Source organism: Rhinoraja longicauda, chromosome 16 (assembly GCF_053455715.1).
Source record: "Rhinoraja longicauda isolate Sanriku21f chromosome 16, sRhiLon1.1, whole genome shotgun sequence".
In the NCBI taxonomy this organism is placed as follows: domain Eukaryota; kingdom Metazoa; phylum Chordata; class Chondrichthyes; order Rajiformes; family Arhynchobatidae; genus Rhinoraja; species Rhinoraja longicauda.
The window spans coordinates 18409279-18427625 of NC_135968.1; the positions used below are offsets into that span (position 1 = coordinate 18409279).

At 45.1% G+C, this 18347-nt stretch overlaps 1 protein-coding gene across 5 annotated transcripts in view; it reads right to left on the bottom strand.

Annotated features, from left to right (window-relative positions):
• LOC144601308 (A-type potassium channel modulatory protein KCNIP2) overlaps positions 1–18347 on the bottom strand; it is a 191960-nt gene that overhangs the window by 78830 nt on the left and 94783 nt on the right. The gene's annotated exons all lie outside the window — the stretch shown is intronic.

Consider the following 18347-nt stretch of genomic DNA (forward strand, 5'->3'; position numbering starts at 1 on the left):
GGGAACAATCTTCCCGCATCTAGCCTCTCCAACCCCTTAAGAATTTTATATGTTTCTATAAGATCCCCCCTCAGTCTTCTAAATTCCAGCGAGTACAAGCCTAGTCTATCCAGTCTTTCTTCATATGAAAGTCCCGCCATCCCAGGGATCAATCTAGTGAACCTTCTCTGTACTCCCTCTAAGGCAAGAACGTCTTTCCTCAGATTAAGAGACCAAAACTGCACACAATACTCCAGGTGCGGTCTCACCAAGGCCCTGTACAACTGCAGTAGAACCTCCCTGCTCCTAAACTCAAATCCTCTTGCTATGAATGCCAACATACCATTCGCTTTCTTCACTGCCTGCTGCACCTGCACGCTTGCTTTCAATGACTGGTGCACCATGACACCCAGGTCACGTTGCATCTCCCCTTCTCCTAATCGTTCACCATTCAGGTAATACTCTGCTTTCCTGTTCTTGCCGCCAAAGTGGATAACCTCACATTTATCCACATTATATTGCATCTGCCATGCATTTGCCCACTTGCCTAATCTATCCAAGTCACTCTGCAGCCTCCTAGCATCCTCCTCGCAGCTAACACTGCCACCCAGCTTCGTGTCATCCGCAAACTTAGAGATGTTGCATTCAATTCCCTCGTCCAAATCATTAATATACACTGTAAATAACTGGGGTCCCAGCACTGAGCCTTGCGGTACCCCACTAGTCACTGCCTGCCATTCCGAAAAGGACCCGTTTATTCCTACTCTTTGCTTCCTGTCCGCCAACCAATTTTCTATCCACCTCAACACTGAACCCTCAATACCGTGTGCTTTAAGTTTGTACACCAATCTCCTATGTGGGACCTTGTCGAAGGCCTTCTGAAAGTCCAGATATAACACATCGACTGGTTCTCCCTTATCCACTCTACTAGTTACATCCTCGAAAAATTCTATAAGATTCGTCAGACATGATTTGCCTTTTGTAAATCCATGCTGACTTTATCCGATGATTTCACCACTTTCCAAATGTGATGCTATCACATCTTTAATAACTGACTCTAGCATTTTCCCCACTACCGATGTTAGGCTAACTGGTCTATAATTCCCCGTTTTCTCTCTCCCTCCCTTTTTAAAAAGTGGGGTTACATTAGCTACCCTCCAATCCTCAGGAACTACTCCAGAATCTAAAGAGTTTTGAAAAATTATCACTAATGCATCCACTATTTCTGAGGCTACTTCCTTAAGCACTCTGGGATGCAGCCTATCTGGCCCTGGGAATTTATCTGCCTTTAATCCATTTAATTTACCTAACACCACCTCCCGACTAACCTGGATTTCCCTCAGTTCCTCCATCTCATTAGACCCCCGGTCCCCCGCTATTTCCGGCAGACGGTTTATGTCTTCCTTAGTGAAGACAGAACCAAAGTATTTGTTCAATTGGTCTGCCATCTCCTTGTTCCCTATGATCAATTCACCTGTTTCCGACTGCAAGGGACCTACATTTGTCTTAACTAATCTTTTTCTCTTCACATATCTATAAAAGCTTTTGCAGTCAGTTTTTATGTTCCTTGCCAGTTTTCCCTCATAATCTATTTTCCCTTCCTAATTAAGCCCTTTGTCCTCCTCTGCTGGACTCTGAATTTCTCCCAGTCCTCTGGTATGCTACTTTTTCTGGCTAATCTGTATGCTTCATCTTTTGTTTTAATACTATCCTTGATTTCCCTTGTTAGCCACGGATGCACTACAGTTTACAGTGGAGATTGATAGTTTCTTGATTAGTGAGGGCATCAAAGGTTATGGGGAGAAGACAGTAGAATGAGGTTGAGAGGAAAAGATAGATCGACCATGATTGAATGATGGAGCAGACTTGATGGGCCGAATGGCCAAATTCTGCTCCTATGTCTTATGGTCTTCAAGAACAGGGTTGTTATCCCAGATGCTGAAACAAGGAACTGTAGATGCTGGTTTATAAAAAAGACACAAAGTGCTGGAGTAACTCAGTGAATCAGGCAGCATCTCTGGTGACATCTAACATAGATTATCTAAACATTGGATCTTCCTATGCACAGCTGGTGTCCATGTTCAGTAGACTTATGGCAATGATCACAGACTGACTGTGACGGGCCAGTGCATTGGGACTAAGGATGCCACAGGTACAGGGGAAAATCCTTCTTTGATCAGTTGCTGTAGTTCAATATTGTACATTCAGTGTTTTAAATGATGTGTTAATGGGAAACTCAGCATAGATTCAATAGCCCGAGGGTTTTATTTGCCTGACATTCCCTGCCCTTTAAAATGACGAGCAGAACATATTGCATTTTGTGTCAATGTCAATTAGTCCAGGTCAGGTTAATCTTCTACTAACGTGTCCATCATGCTCTCTAAGGTCAGGTGTTCCCGTGTAGATGGGAATTAAAGATCCCTCTACACCGAGTTAATAATGTGGCTGAATGTCAAATACAAACCAGCATCCTGCTCTACTGACATACCATTTCCATGCGAGCTATTGTGACAATATTTCTCAGTGTCACTGCAGAACTCATTAATAATAATTTTTGTTCCTTCTGCTTTTAGAATACAAAATTGGTGTTGCTGTTGTCTCATTTATCATCATATAGTTTTTAACCTTGGCAATGTCCCACACCCTTGTCCTCTGGTCAATGAAATTTCTTCTTTAGCTCTCTAGAAACTCTCCCAAGCCTATTAGCTCATCTACTTCCTTAGAAGATTGAGGAGATTGAGGTATGTCAATGAATATTCTCTTGAATTCCACAGGTGTATGGTAGAGAATATATTGACAGGTGGCATCATGGCCTTGTTCGACAACTCGAGCGCCCAAGAATGAAGGGGATAACAGAAATTGGTGGACTTTGTTTGACTAAGGTTGCATCATGTATTCTGGCTTGCAGTTATGGTCTGGTTAACTAGTATTACTGATGGTTTATGATATCATTGATTATTGCACATTTATTGTGTGTTGCTTCATTAATGTGCCTGTAAAGCTGCAGCAAGTATGCGTTTAATTCTTCTGTTCCCAGTGTCGATGGCAATTAAACACTTTTGATTGGGTTGACTCATGATGCTGATCTTTATTACAAGGGTTATGGAGCATAAAAGATGAGGACGTATTGATGCAGGTTCACAGGGACCTGATGAAGTTACAACTTGAGTATTGCACAAAAGTTTGTTCTCAGTGTTTAAGGAATAATGCACATTCTGGGGGGACGGATAGAATGTCAATTAGTTTGAGCCCTGAATTGAGGCCGTTGACATTTAAAGGTGGTTACAGTTTCCTGTAGTGGGAACGTCGAGGACCACAGGGCTCAGAATAAAAGAATAGTACATTTAGATTGGAGATGAGGAGGAACTTCTTTAGCCAGAGGGTGGTGAATCTATGGAATTCACTGCCACAGATGGCTGTGGAGGCCAAGACATTGGGTATTTTACAGCAGAGATTGATAGGTTCTCGATTAGGAAGGGTGTATAAGGTTATGGGGAGAAGGCAGGAGTTTGGGGTTTAGAGGGATAAACAAATCTGCCATGATAGGATGATATAGACGGTGGGCTGAAGTGCCTAATTCTGCTCCTATGTCATTGTTTTATGGTCTAAAGCTTAAGCCTAGATGTTTGAGAGGTGACCTTATTGAATAAAATATAAGATTCAGAGGGGCATTAACAGAGTGAATGTTTTCCCCCAGTGGGGTATCTGGAGCCAGGATGGAGAGGTAGTTTCTGAATGATGGGTAATACATTTAAGAAGGGCATGATGAAGAATGTCTTCTCTCAGTGTAGTTGGGCCTGCTTCTCATATAGAACTGTCGAGATCAAGTCCTTGTGTCGATTTAAGGCTGCAACAGTAGATTTCTAATCAGTAAAATAATCAAAGGTTATCGGGAGAATGAAGGCAAGACAAGGAATGTTGGATGAACCATGATCCACTTGTATATTGGGACAGGCCTGAGGAGATGCATAGTCTTCTCTTGTTTTAATTTCTTGTTGGCTTATTACCTATCAGATGAGTATTCACTGGCTATTTATCTTTATTTCTCATGAGATAGAAGGAGGCCATTCAGTCTTTGAGTCATAGAACGTTACTCTCAATCCGATTTTGATCGTGGCTGATCCCAGGGATGAATGTATGATGCGCGTTTGATGGTACTGGGTCTGCACTCGCTGGAGTTTAGAAGTATGAGGGGGGACCTCATTGAAACTTACCAAATAGTGAAAGGACTGGATAGAGTGGATGTGGAGAGGATGTTTCCACATGTGGGAGAGTCTAGGACCAGAGAGAGCAGCCTCAGAATAAAAGGACATACCTTTAGAAAGGAGCTGCGGAAGAATTTCTTTAGTTAGAGGGTGGCGAATCTGTGAAATTCATCGCCACAGACGGCTGTGGAGGCCAAGTCATTGGATATTTTTAAAGTGGAGATTGACAGATTCTTGATTAGTAAAGGTGTCAAAGATTATGGGGAGAAGGCAGGAGAATAGAGTTGAGAAGGGAAGATAGATCAGCCATGATTGAATGGCAGAGTAAACTCGAAAGGCTGAACAGCCCAATTCTGCTCCTATGACTTAAGAAACATATAAACTAATCTCCCATTGAACAATTATCTCTCACATGCCCATTACTCCTCATTGATTTTCTTGCCACCCAGTTACACCATTGAACTGACCATCCAGCATGCCTTTGGGATATGGGAAGAAACGGGAGTATCCCAGGAAACCCTTGTGGCCAGAGGGAGAACGTACAAACTCCAGAGGTCAGGATCGCACATGATTGCTGGAGTTCTGAGGCATCAGCTCTAACCGCCATGCCACCTTGCCACCCCTGGCATTTATTGACCATGGGTAACTGTCCCTAAGAGAACAATCTTGAGGTGCATTATTAAACCATTTCACTCCACACGATGAAAGGCAGAATTGTGAAATTGTAAAACCGACCCCCCAAAGAGCAGCAGATGGGTTGCATTTAATATTCTGATATAATCTTGCCATCAGTATGAGATCCACATTCATTAATATTGTCATGGTTTTTGATGCAAAATTAAATCCTTTAATTGGGCTATAAACAATGGAGAGCACAACTATAAAATGTCTAAATGCAAAGCTGTAACTAATCCATCCATGAGAAGAGAGCAAATGCGCAGATAAATACTCAAAGCAACAATAAGAATTCTGCGTTGCAACATATTCAGCGACATACTTTCATCCAGAATTAGATCATCCTAGAACTCTGCTCAAGGCAGCGCCATATTGTTCATTGAATCTCTCCTACTTTTATCAAGAATAAGGGGTAGGCCATTTAGAACTGAGATGAGGAAAAACTTTTTCAGTCAGAGAGTTGTGAATCTGTGGAATTCTCTGCCTCAGAAGGCAGTGGAGGCCAATTCTCTGAATGCATTCAAGAGAGAGCACGATAGAGCTCTTAAGGATAGCGGAGTCAGGGGGTATGGGGAGAAGGCAGGAACGGGGTACTGATTGAGAATGATCAGCCATGATCGCATTGAATGGCGGTGCTGGCTCGAAGGGCTGAATGGCCTCCTCCTGCACCTATTGTCTATTGTCTATGGTCTATCAGGCAATCAAACTTGCACAATGCCGCACAGGACACCCATGTCAGCCCATCCGGTTAGAAAGCTTTTTGTTGAAGCATGCCCCCAGTTTGAAAGTTGTTTATCCACATTTTTGCCCTCTACCCCAGTCCCAGCCTCTGTGGGTATCTCCACTCTTTTTCACCCAACTGATTTCATCACCCAATCTACCTGGAGAGACCTATCAAGTGTATCCCTTGCCCTATCCCTCTCCCTTGCCACTCACACTTCACCTCTTCATATTATGAAGAGGGTTCTATATTATGAAGAAAAATTCTAGGGTTAGGCTATTTGGCCCATCAAGTCAACTCCGCCATTCAATCATGGCTGATCTATCTTTTCCTCTCAACCCGTTTCTCATACCTTCTCCTGATAACCTTTGGCACCCTTACTAATCAGGAATCTGCCATTTTCCGCCTTAAAAATATCCATTGACCTGGCCTCCACAGACGTCCGCCGCAATGAATTCCACAGATTCACCACCCTCTGGTTAAAAAAAATTCTCCTCATCTTCTTTCTAAAGGTATGTCCTTTTATTCTGAGGCCTAGACTCTTTCACGAGTGGAAACATCTTTCAATCTAGATTAAGGGACACGATCCAAAACGTCGACTGCTCTGTTCATTTCCCTCCACATGTGCTGTCTGGGCTGCTGAATACCTCTAGCAAGAAAAGACGCAAAGCCCTGGAGTAACTCAGTGGGTCCGGCAGCATTTCTGGAGATCATGGATCGGCGACGTTTTAGACACCCACGTCGTCTATCCATCTGAAGAAGGGTCTCGACCCGAAACGTCACCCATTCCTTCTCTCCCGAGATGCTGCCTGACCTGCTGAGTTACTCCAGCATTTTGTGAATAAATCGTCTATCCATGATCTCCAGAGATATTGCTGAGTTACTCCAACAGTTTGTGTCTTTTTTTGTAAATCAGCATCTGTAGTTACTCGTGCCTGTATTTGTCCAGCAGTTTAGTTTTTTCGCTGCAGATATGGAGCTGTTCATTATATCACCGCCCTTGCCAACGTATCTACCCTATCACGCCCCAGTCAGGGAGCTGTCCATTTCAGCACCACCTTTAAACAATGCAATCGCGCAGTGCTGGCCAAGTTTGGGAGCTGTTCGTTTCAGCACCACCTTAACCGTGCACTCCCTCCACACCCGTGTCAACGAGCTCTTCATTCAGCACCGACCAACCAGAACTTACGACAGCGATACAGCAAACTCCCACAATAAAAGCAAGGGTAATTTCACCAGTAAAATGTAGTGAATGGAGAATAGTTGGGTAGAGATTATTCACGTAAATCCAGCCTGTCTCTTATGACTGAGTGGTTAAAATGCATAACTCACAGTTATTCATTGCCTAATCACATTGAGAATAGCACTGTCAGACTGTGTAGAAGTACGAATAAGAATATTGCCCTGAATACCATTTTTCCACCTATTGTTGCTAAACCTGATCTCTGATTTAAAAACAAAAATAAAAGGAGACCAACTGGAAGAATCCGGCAGGAAGTGTGAAGGGATATGGAGTTCATATTTCGGGTCCAATTCCCAAAATCCGGAGTGGATGGTCCAGATCTAGTGGTTTACTGATGGTTGAGCCTTTATGCAGTGCAAATCAGTGGTCCCATCTCACCGATTACAGCACTTCAGAGTCAAAAATGTAGAGGTGGGATTGAAGGTACAAATAACACCAGGACAAGTACGGTTACTTCTCTATTGCAAATCGAAGAACAAGATTCAGATTTAGTGAAAATCCAAGTATATTGCAATCACATTTACTGCTTAACATCCAGTTCCTTAATGAATTCAAAGTCTACAGAGAGCGAAAAACAGAGTTATGTTTCAGTCTTGAACAGAACTGAAAAGTTGACCTAAGAAGCACGTGTGAATTTTCAGAGATGGGGATGGTATGGTGGGTTAACTGGCCACTGTAAATTGCCCCTAGTTTACAGACACCACATGGAAATAGGCCCTTTGGCTCATCGAGTCCATGCTGCCCATCAATCACCCATTCACATGAGCTCTATGTTATCGCTCTTTGGCATTCACTTTCTACACACTAAGGACAATTCACAGAGGCCAATTAACCCACAAACCCACACATCTTTGAGATATGGGAGGAAACCAGAGCACCCAGAGGAAAGCCATAAGGTCACCAGGAGAAAGTGTAAACTCCATGCGCGGATAGCAACCGAGGTCAGAATAGACCCCGGGTCTCTCGCGTCGTGAGGCAGCAGCTTTACCAACTGCGCACTGCCCCTGGCATATAGGTGAGTGGTAGAATCTTGGGGGAGATGATGGGGAGAATATAAACATTTTAGCATGGGATTAGTGTAACTGAGGGATTGATGACCAGCATGGATTTGGTGGGCTGAAGAGCATGTATCCATTCTGTGTGACTCTTATGACACTATGAAAACAAATAGGTCCTCTCCTGAAGCAATAACCTATATGCATCGGTTGTGCCAAACTGGGTGACAGACTCTACAAAATGTAGTACCTACAGTTTGCTTTCCCATTAACCAAGGCCAGACAACCCAGTCCTCAGATCAGTCATCAGATACCGACACAGTCCAGACGCTTGGATAGTCTCCCATCTCTCAGCGATGTTTCCCTGCTCCTCTGCTAAGAGATATGTTCTGTCTGCAGTATGACGTGTTTTGAATTCTTAACGTCTGACTGATGTCTGTGTGCTTTTCCTCTGCCTCAGCTGAAGAGGAGAATCTGAGTCAAGACAGTAATCACAGTACGACTCTGAAAGGTTAACCAGACGGGGTGTGTGAGGAATGCCCTCACCTAGGGTAACCTACCCCATGGCTCAACAGTGGAGAGCAGAGTGGGAAGATACTTCATTCTCATCATTTGCCCCTCTAACCGAGGGTTCTGGGACCAGTTTACCTTACTTTAGACTTTACTTTAATTTAGACTTTAGGGATGACGCATGGAAACAGACCCTTCAGCCGACTGAGTCCATGCCGACTAGCGATCGCTCCATACACTAGCAGTATCCTACACACTAGGGATAATGTACAATTTACAGAAGCCAATTAACGTATAAACCTGTATGTCTTTAGAGTGTGGGAGGAAACCAGAGCACCCAGGGAAAACCCACTCTGTCACAGGGAGAACGTGAAAACTCCGTACAGTCAGGATTGAACCCAGGTCTCTGGTGCTCTAAGGCAGCAGCTCTACAGCTACACCACTGTCCCACCCCATAAGGTATGGTGCCTTTTCTTGTACTTAACTGTGGGCACAATGAGGATGGGAAAACCACACACAGAGAACATGAAAAGGTCTGGTTTGAATCCTACACCACTGTGCTATCCACCTCACTAATAAAGAACATAGAACATAGAAGAATACAGGGGGAGGAACAGCACCTCACATTCTGCTTGGGTAGCTAACAAAATTGAACATTGAATTCACCAATTTTAGGTAACACCCCCTTCCCCATCCTGGTATGCGCCCATTTACCCCTCGTAGTCCCCCTTTCCCCTTCCTCCTTCCCCATCCTTTCCTCTGGCTTCACGTTTCACTCACGTTCTCTTCTCTGACACCCTTTTGACTCATTTTTGTCTCCAACCTTTGTCCACCCATTTGCCAGTCAATCCCCCCCCCTCACCTGTATCACTTGCCAGACTTTGTCCCCTCCTCCATCTCTTTCCCAGCTTTCTCCCCCCCCCCTTCTACAATTAGTCTACAGAAGGGTTCTGATCTAGCCATGTTCCCCAGAGTTGGAGCTTGGCCCACTGAGTTACTCCAGTACTTTGTGAATTTCTTTGTAAATCAGCATTTGCGATTCTTTGTGTTTCCAGATCATAGTACAGCACAGGAACAGGCCCTTCAGCCCACCCTGGTTTGTGACAACCATGATGCCAGTCAAAATTACTCTTATGTACCCACACATGGTTTATATCTTTCTTTATTCCCCGTCTGTTCATGTCTCTGTCTAAAAGCCTCTTATAGGTTGCTACTACCACCTCCATGGTAGTGTGTTCCAAGCACCTACCACTTTCTGTGTAATAAAAAAAACTTGCCTCAGAAATCTCCTTTAAACTTTTACTCTCTCAACTTAAACCTATGGCCTCTGGTATTTGACATTTCCACCTTGGGAAATAAAAAGATGCTGACTATCGACCCTGTGTATGCCTCTCAGAATTTTAGATGCTTCTATTATATGCTGGCACTTGGTTGACATTGTCTCTCTGAAGGACCTTAGTGCAGCAACAATGTTACGGGTACAATACAATCATAAGTCAATATTGAATTAAGAAAAATACTGCAGATGTTGGAACCCTGAGCAAAAAACAAAGAGCTGGAGGTACCCCATGCAGGCAGCATCTGTGGAGGGAATGCACAGATGATGTTTTAAGTCGGGACTCTTCTTCCGACTGATTGTAGTGGGGTGGGGGGGGGGGAGTGGAGAAAACTGGAAAAGGAAGGTGGGGGGGGGGGGGGTGGGTTAAAACCTGGCAAGTGATAGGTGGATACCTATGATGAGAGGTGATTCAGCCCACTGGGCAGTGGGCAGATGGGTGGAGTAAGCGACAAAGGCTAGAGGTGTAAAGGAAATACAGTGTCAGAAAGAGAGACGAGGAGGAGGGAAGGTTTGTAGGTTAATCGGTCCTCTGAAAATTGCCCCTAGTGCACAGGGAGTGGATGTGAAACTGAGATTAGATAGAAATAGTGTGAACAGGTGATCAACGGTCACCGTGGACTTGGTTGGCCGAAAGGCCTGTTTCCATGCTGTATCTCTACACTAAAATCATAGAGTCATACAGCATGAAAACAGGCCCTTTGGCCCAACTTGCTGACCAAGATGCCCCAATCTGCACTGGTCCCACCTGCCGACATTTGGTCCATATCCCTCTAAACCTTTCCTATCCACGTATCTGTTCAAATGTCTTTTAAATGTTGTTATAGTACCTGCCTCAAGTACCTCCTCTGGCTGCTCATTCCATATACTCACCACCCTCTGTGTGAAAAGGTAGACGCTAAACTAAGTCGAGGGAGCCACAACACTGATGATACCTGGGCTCCAGTGATTAAGGTTATGAAGGAAGGTTACATAATCATGGGGTTGTATTCTGTGGAAGATTAATGGGATATTACTATTACATTTTCATGAAATTGTCAGGACCAGGTAGGGTCATTGGAGACAAACCATTTCCATAGGGTGGTCAGAGATTATGAGTTATAATCCTACCTTTCAGGATTGTGAGGAAACAATTTTACGCAACAGAGTTATAGCACCAGGCAGCGTTAAAACAGTGCCTTCGGCCCAGCGGGCCTGTGCCGACCATCAGATGCTAAATCCATTTTATAAGTTTGTACGAGAGGGAGCTCGATAATCTGATTGAACGGTGCCAAAACAATGATCTTGGTTTCAATGTTAGCAAGACCAAGGAACTAGTGCTGATTTCAGGAAGGGAAAGCTGAGGGACATGCATCATGTTCAGCACGGACATTGTTGGCTGAAGGGCCTGTTCCTGTGCTGTTCTTTTCTAAGATCTTTGACCTCACCCTATGTAAAGTGTCTGCTTTTTCCACTACATTGAAGATAGACACAAAATGCTGGAATAACTCAGCGGGTCATGCAGCATTACTGGAGAAAAGGAATAGGTGACGTTTTGGGTCGAGACCCTTCTTGATATATTTGATCATCAATTTCAGGTTTAAAGCTAATATAAATTACCATCAATGTGCCTTTCTGAAAGCCTCTAAAACGCCGCTGTCATAGCTGCGTCTACCACCACCCCTGGCAGTGCATGACTCTCCGTGTTGAAAAACCTGCCTGCATATATCCTTTAAGCTTTGCCCCTCTCACCTTAAATCTATGCCCTCTAGTCTTTGGCATTACCACCCTGAGCTAAAGGTTCTGACTGTCTATCTTATCTACGCTTCTCATAATTTTATATATTGTAGTGGCTACAATATAATTATTATCAGGTCTCCCGTTAACCTTTGATGCTCCAAAGAAAACAATCCAAGTTTACCCTGCACATCTCCTTTAAACTTTGCCCCTTTCACCTTAAAGCGACACAGTGGCACAGTGGTAGAGTTGCTGCCTCACAGCACCAGTAACATGGGTTCAATCCTGGCCACGGGTGGTGTCTATATAGAGTTTGTATGTTCCCCCTGTAACCACGTGGGTTTTCCCCGGGTGCTCCAATTTCCTCCCAAATTCGAAAGGCATACAGGTTTGGAAGTTAATTGGCTTCAGTAAAGATTACAAGTTATCCCTGTTGTGTAGGATAGTGCTCGTATGCAGGGATCGCTGGACGGCACAGACTCGTTGGGCCAAAGGGTCTGTTTCTGCACTGTATCACTAAACTAAACTATACTATGTTCTCTAGTCTTTCACAGAAAGGTTCTGATTGTCTACCCTATCTACACCCCTCATAATTTTATATTCTCATCCATTGAATGGAAGGATGGGCCAGAAAACGACTGAAAAGTCTTTAGCTATTCCATGGTCCCCATAGATTTTGCGATCAGCACTGCCTCTCAGTGAAGAAGGAAGGAGAAAAGCCGCGGAAGGTATTTAATTATTGATGCTGATCAATGTTAAAATGGCCAGAAGCTTCATCCAACACAGGAGAATAAGCAACTTGAGAAGGGATACGTCTTCCAAGAGAGTCTCATCTACTCTACACAGTGACAGTCCCACAGGGCCGTGACCAATCCCTCTCTGACCAGAACTCTTCCCTGTCTCTCTTTCTCTCTGTTCATTAGGGGATGAAAAGCAGACAGGAGTCAGATTCATCTCAAGAGGGTGGTAAATCTGTGGAATTCATTGCCACAGACGGCTGTGGAGGCCAAGTCAATGGATATTTTTAAGCCAGAGATTGACAGATTCTTGATTAATAAGGGCGTCAGGCATTATGGGGCAAAGGCAAGAGAATGGGATCGAGAGGGAAAGATAGATCAGCCATGATTGAATGGCGGAGTAGACTTGATGGGCCAAATGGCCTATCTCTGCTCCTAGATCTTATGAACATGAATGATATGGAGTCACAGAATCATACAGCATGGAAACAAACCCTTTGGCCCAACTTGCCCATGCCGACCAACATGCCCCATCTACACCAGTCCCACCTGCCTGCATTTGGCCTATATCACTCTAAACCTGTCCTACCCATGTACCTGTCTGAATGTTTCTTAAATGTTGCAATAGTAACTGCCTCAACCACCTCCTCCGGCACATTGTACCTTACATCCACCACCTTTTGTGTAAAAAAGTTATCCCTCAGGTTCCTATTAAATCTACCCCCCCCCCCCCCCCCCCACCTTTACCTTAAACCTATGAATATATTTGAAGGGGTACTGAACACAGAGAGTTAATTCAGTAAATACATTTAAGATATAGTCTCTGCCTTCACTCTGCACCACGTACCATCTGCTTGCTCTCCACTCTCCACACGGGCAGCAGGATCGCACAGCGGTAGAGTTGCTGCCTTACAATTCTGAACTTAACCTAAACCTAATGTCCCTTCCTTGTAGCTCTGACTGCTGGCTACTACTGTAGCTCAGTAACGCGATCAAAGCCTTTGCTGCATTACAGTGCACATCGCCTACATCTCGTCTGACAGCAGCTTGGGATGTTGTTGTGGCCGTTCATCTCAGTGCCAGCATTAATGTCAGTCAGTGTTCTCAGGGCATGAGGAAAGCAGAGGGGAGAAGGGCAGAGACAGGGACGGGAGAGAGTTGAGACAGGATAAGAGAGATGGAGGACGAGGAAGGGGGAGGGCGAGAGAGGAAGGAAGAAAGGGGGGGGGATCATGAAAGCAAGAGGGAGATGTGGATATCACAATAGGTGCAGGAGGAGGCCATTCGGCCCTTCGAGCCAGCACCGCCATTCAATGTGATCATGGCTGATCATTCTCAATCAGTACCCCGTTCCTGCCTTCTCCCCATATCCCCTGACTCCGCTATCCTTAAGAGCTCTATCTAGCTCTCTCTTGAATGTATTCAGAGAATTGGCCTCCACTGCCCTCTGAGGCAGAGAATTCCACAGATTCACAACTCTCTGACTGAAAAAGTTTTTCCTCATCTCTGTTCTAAATGGCCTACCCCTTATTCTTAAACTGTGGCCCCTGGTTCTGGACTCCCCCAACATTGGGAACATGTTTCCTGCCTCTAATGTGTCCAACCCCTTAATAATCTTATACGTTTCGATAAGATCCCCTCTCATCCTTCTAAATTCCAGTGTATACAAGCCTAGTCGCTCCAGTCTTTCAACATACGACAGTCCCGCCATTCCGGGAATTAACCTAGTAAACCTACGCTGCACGCCCTCAATAGCAAGAATATCCTTCCTCAAATTTGGAGACCAAAACTGCACACAGTACTCCAGGTGCGGTCTCACTAGGGCCCTGTACAGCTGCAGAAGGACCTCTTTCTGGGGGGGGAGAGGGGGGGAAGAGGGGGGGGGAAGAGAGGGGGGGGGAAGAGAGGGGGGGGGAAAGAGAGGGGGGGAAGAGAGGGGGGGAAGAGAGGGGGGGGGAGAAGGGGGGGGAAGAGGGGGGGGAGAGGGGGGGGGGGGAGAGGGGGGGGAGAGGCAGAATCTTAGGCAAAATGATACATTTCTGAGGAAGCTTTATCCAGCAAGAGGAAGCCATGACATTGCAGGGACATCTAGTGGTGCCTGAAGACAGCAGTCTTGGCAGAGCCCTGGGAGTTCTGATGTTTCTGTTTTTCACTGTAGGTACATTATGAGTAATGTGGGTAATTATGGATAGTGTAAATGAGGTGTATCGCCTTCATAGATTAGTCTGAAGAAAGGCCCTGACCCGAAACGTCACCAATCCATGTTCTCCAGAGCTGTTGCCTGACCCACTGAGTTACTCCAGCATCTTTGGTTTAGTTTAGTTATACAGCGTGGAAACAGGTCCTTAGGCCCACCGAGTCTGCGCTGCCCAGCGATCCCTGCACGCTAACACTATCATTCGCACACTAGGGACAATTTACAATTATACCAAACTAATTAACCTACAAACCTTTATGTCTTTGGAGCGTGGGAGGAAACTTGAGATCCCAGAGAAAACCCACGCAAGTGACGGGGAGAACGTACAAACTCCGTACAGACAGCACCCGTAGTCAGGATCAAACCCTGGTCCCTGACACTATAAGGCAGCAACTCTGCCGCTGCGCCACCAAGCTGCCCCTAAAGAATGAACCATTTCAGATTTGTGTTAGCTTATTATAAGAAAATAACTGCAGATGCTGGTACAAATCGATTTATTCACAAAATGCTGGAGTAACTCAGCAGGTCAGGCAGCATCTCGGGAGAGAAGGAATGGGTGACGTTTCGGGTCGAGACCCTTCTTCAGATTTGTGTTAGTTTATTATTGTCACGTGTACGGAGATACTGGGAAAAGCTTTCTTTGCACTTAATTTCAATTTCTTTTAAAATTTAAAGTTCCGCACAGCCATTGTGGGCCAAAGGGCCTGTTCCTGCACTGTTCTATTTTCTAATACACGAACATTTTTTTAAAAATAGAAACAACACACTCCATTCAGACTATCCATTCAACTGAAATCTTGGTTCAGCCACACAATTCAAAGTGTCTGCAACGGCTAAAATCCCAATTCCAAGAAGCTCCTTTCTCCAGATCTTCCAGCTACCTTAGTGTTTTATTCAGCCGTCTCCTGGTGCATCGAATCCCTGCAGCTGAGCAGCAGTATAGAAACCATTGCGTTATGACAAGGCTTGTCTGAGCAGCGGAGGGAGGGGAGGGCTGATAGAGAAAGTGAGGTAAGTTGAGAGGAAGTGGTGGAGTTGCTACCTAATAGCACCAGAGTCCCAGGTTCAATCCTGACTACAGGTGCTGTCTGCACGGAGTTTGTACGTTCTCCCTGTGACTGCGTGGGTTTTCCCCGGGTGATCCAGTTTCCTCCCACACTCCAAAGACGTGCAGGTTTGTATGTTAATCGGCTTGTCCCTAGTGCGTGGGATAGTGCTAGTGTATGGGCTGATTGCTGATTGGCGCAGACTCGGTGGGCCGAAGGGCCTTTTATGTGCTCTATCTCTAAACTAAACTAAGAGGCAGAGAGGGAATGGGAGGGAAAATCTGTGCAGATGAGGTGAGAGAGCCGGAGAACAGGGAGAGGGCGAGTCCAGGACAGATATATGGGCTTATATTTTAATACTGGCATTATGCTTGACATTGATTGGAATTTATTGACGGCTTCAATAACTAATTAATAACTCATTAACACCTCAACATCATGAGAAACAGGAATAAATTTAATAGAAAGTTCTCCATCTCAGAAATTTCCAAATACATTATTCAATTGCGGGACATGCTTCAGCCATAATTATTGCCATTTATCATTCCCAGCTGCTATTAAAAAAATGGCTTCATTCTCCTTCTACACTGGCCCTTCAGAAACTCCCAGGGCAGGGACAGCACGGGTTAGATACAGACTGAAGCTCCCTCCACACTGTCCCGTCACACACTCCAAGGGCAGGAAATATACTTTTAAAAAAGTATTCTAGTGTGAACTGCTTAAGTTACTTTAGTTTCTGTACAATAACAATAAAGATATATTGTTTCGTTTCTTACAATGAAAAACCTTTGTTGCATGCTGTCCAGTCAAAGATAAAACTACGCACAATTACAATCAACCCGTCCACACAGTACGGATAAACAATAATGGGTACAGCATTGAGTTTAGTCTAGTTTATTGTCACGTGTACTGAGGTACAATGAAAAGTTTTATTGGTGCGTGCTATCTCCTCAGTGAAAAGACTGCACATGATTACAATCGAGCTGTCCACAGTGTACAGGATAAAAGGAATAACGTTTAATGCAAGATAAAGTCTGATTAAAGATAGTCCGAGATCGCTGGTCAGCATGGGCTAGTGGGCCGAAGGGGCTGTTTCCGTGCTGTATCTCTAACTAAACCGAGATTCCAGGCCCCATTGTATCCATTCTGACCTGAGGCGTTCTCGTCCTGTCTGTACACTTATCGCTTAGCTATCAGGATATTTCAGGGGGATATCATTAAAGATTGAGACCACACTGCCTACTCCTGTTATTAATGGAGCAGGGAGGATTATGATTCATTGAACGTCACAAAATGTGTTGCTGCCTCCGTTGAGTGTGAGGGAGGGAGATTAGCATAACTAAACACAGTCTTTAGCTGCAATGCATCACTGCTTGTGACTGTGCTTCTAGATGGAGTCTCAACCTGCCGTATGATCAAGGAGGGGCTGTTATTATCTCGGTCGGTGAACCAGTGAGAAGTGGGTTCATTCCGCTTCCCTGGATTTGGGTGGCGTAGCTGGTAGAGCCGCTGCCTCACTGCGCCGGAGACCCGGGTTCAATCCCGGCCTCAGGACCTGTCTGTGTGTGGACGTTGTACGTTCTCCCTGTGACTGTGTGGGTTTTCTCCGGGTGCTCGGAACCCATATCCCACGCAGTGACACTTCAAGAACTTGTAACCCTGGGAATTAAAGATCCCCATGAATCTATTTCCCAAAGAGTTCTGTGGCCCAGGAACCCGAGTACCAGAGAATTGGTGCCCAGGAACCTGTACACCAGAGACCTGGAATGCAGGAAGCTGCATCGCAGTAAACTGGTGCCCAGGAACTTGTATACCAGACAACTGGTGCTCAGAAACTGGTATCTGACTGGTGCCCAGGAACCTGTATATCCGAGCACCAGTGCCCAAGAACCTGTAGACAATAGACAATAGACATTAGGTGCAGGAAGAGGCCATTTGGCCCTTCGAGCCAGCACCGCCATTCAATGTGATCATGGCTGATCATTCTCAATCAGTACCGCGTCCCTGCCTTCTCCCCATACTCCCTGACTCCGCTATCCTTAAGAGCACTATCCAGCTCTCTCTTGAATGCATTCAGAGAAATTGGCCTCCACTGCCTTCTGAGGCAGAGAATTCCACAGATTCACAACTCTCTGACTGAAAAAGTTTTTCCTCATCTCAGTTCTAAATGGCCTACCCCTTATTCTTAAACTGTGGCCCCTTGTTCTGTATACCAAAGAGTTATCTGTGCCCAGGAACCTGTCTGCCAGAGACTAACCAATACCCAAGAACCTGTATAGTAGCGTACAGATACCCAGGAACCTGTATCCTTGAGAACTGGAACCCAGGAACCTGTATACATGAGAACTGGTGCCCAGGAATCTGTATCCCAGATAACTGGAACCCAGGAACCTGTATACCTGAGAACTGGTGCCCAGGAACCTGTATCCCAGATAACTGGAACCCAGGAACTTGAATATAGGCGAATTGGTGCCCAGGAACCAATCAGCTTCAGGATGCGCAAAACAAGAGGCCATGAATCTACTTGACAGGGAAAAGTTGGACTGGGATCCAAGCCCACCAAAATATTTTTAGTGACTCTCAAGATTACAAATTAATGGTCATTAAATTTCAGTCCAAAGTGACGTTTCGTTCCGTCTAATTAGCACATTATTTAAAAATGTGCTTTTCTCTTGCTGCTCCTGATTCTAATTAAACCATCTTACATCAGGAAACTTCTGTCGCTGACTGTCTGCTAATTGCAGCCAATGGTTCGAGCAGAAAGGAGAGACAATGTGATCCTAAAATAGACACAAAGCGCTAGAGTAACAGCGGGTCAGACGGCATCTCTGGAGAAAAGGAATAGGTGACGTTTCGGGTGAGACTTTTTCTTCCTTCCTACGGCAATGTAATCCTGTAGGTTATGGTAGGGGATTGGCAGACGGTTGGACAAAGGCCAGAGATGAGAAGGTGTGAGATAAGGAGAGAAGAAGTGCGAAATGCTGGAG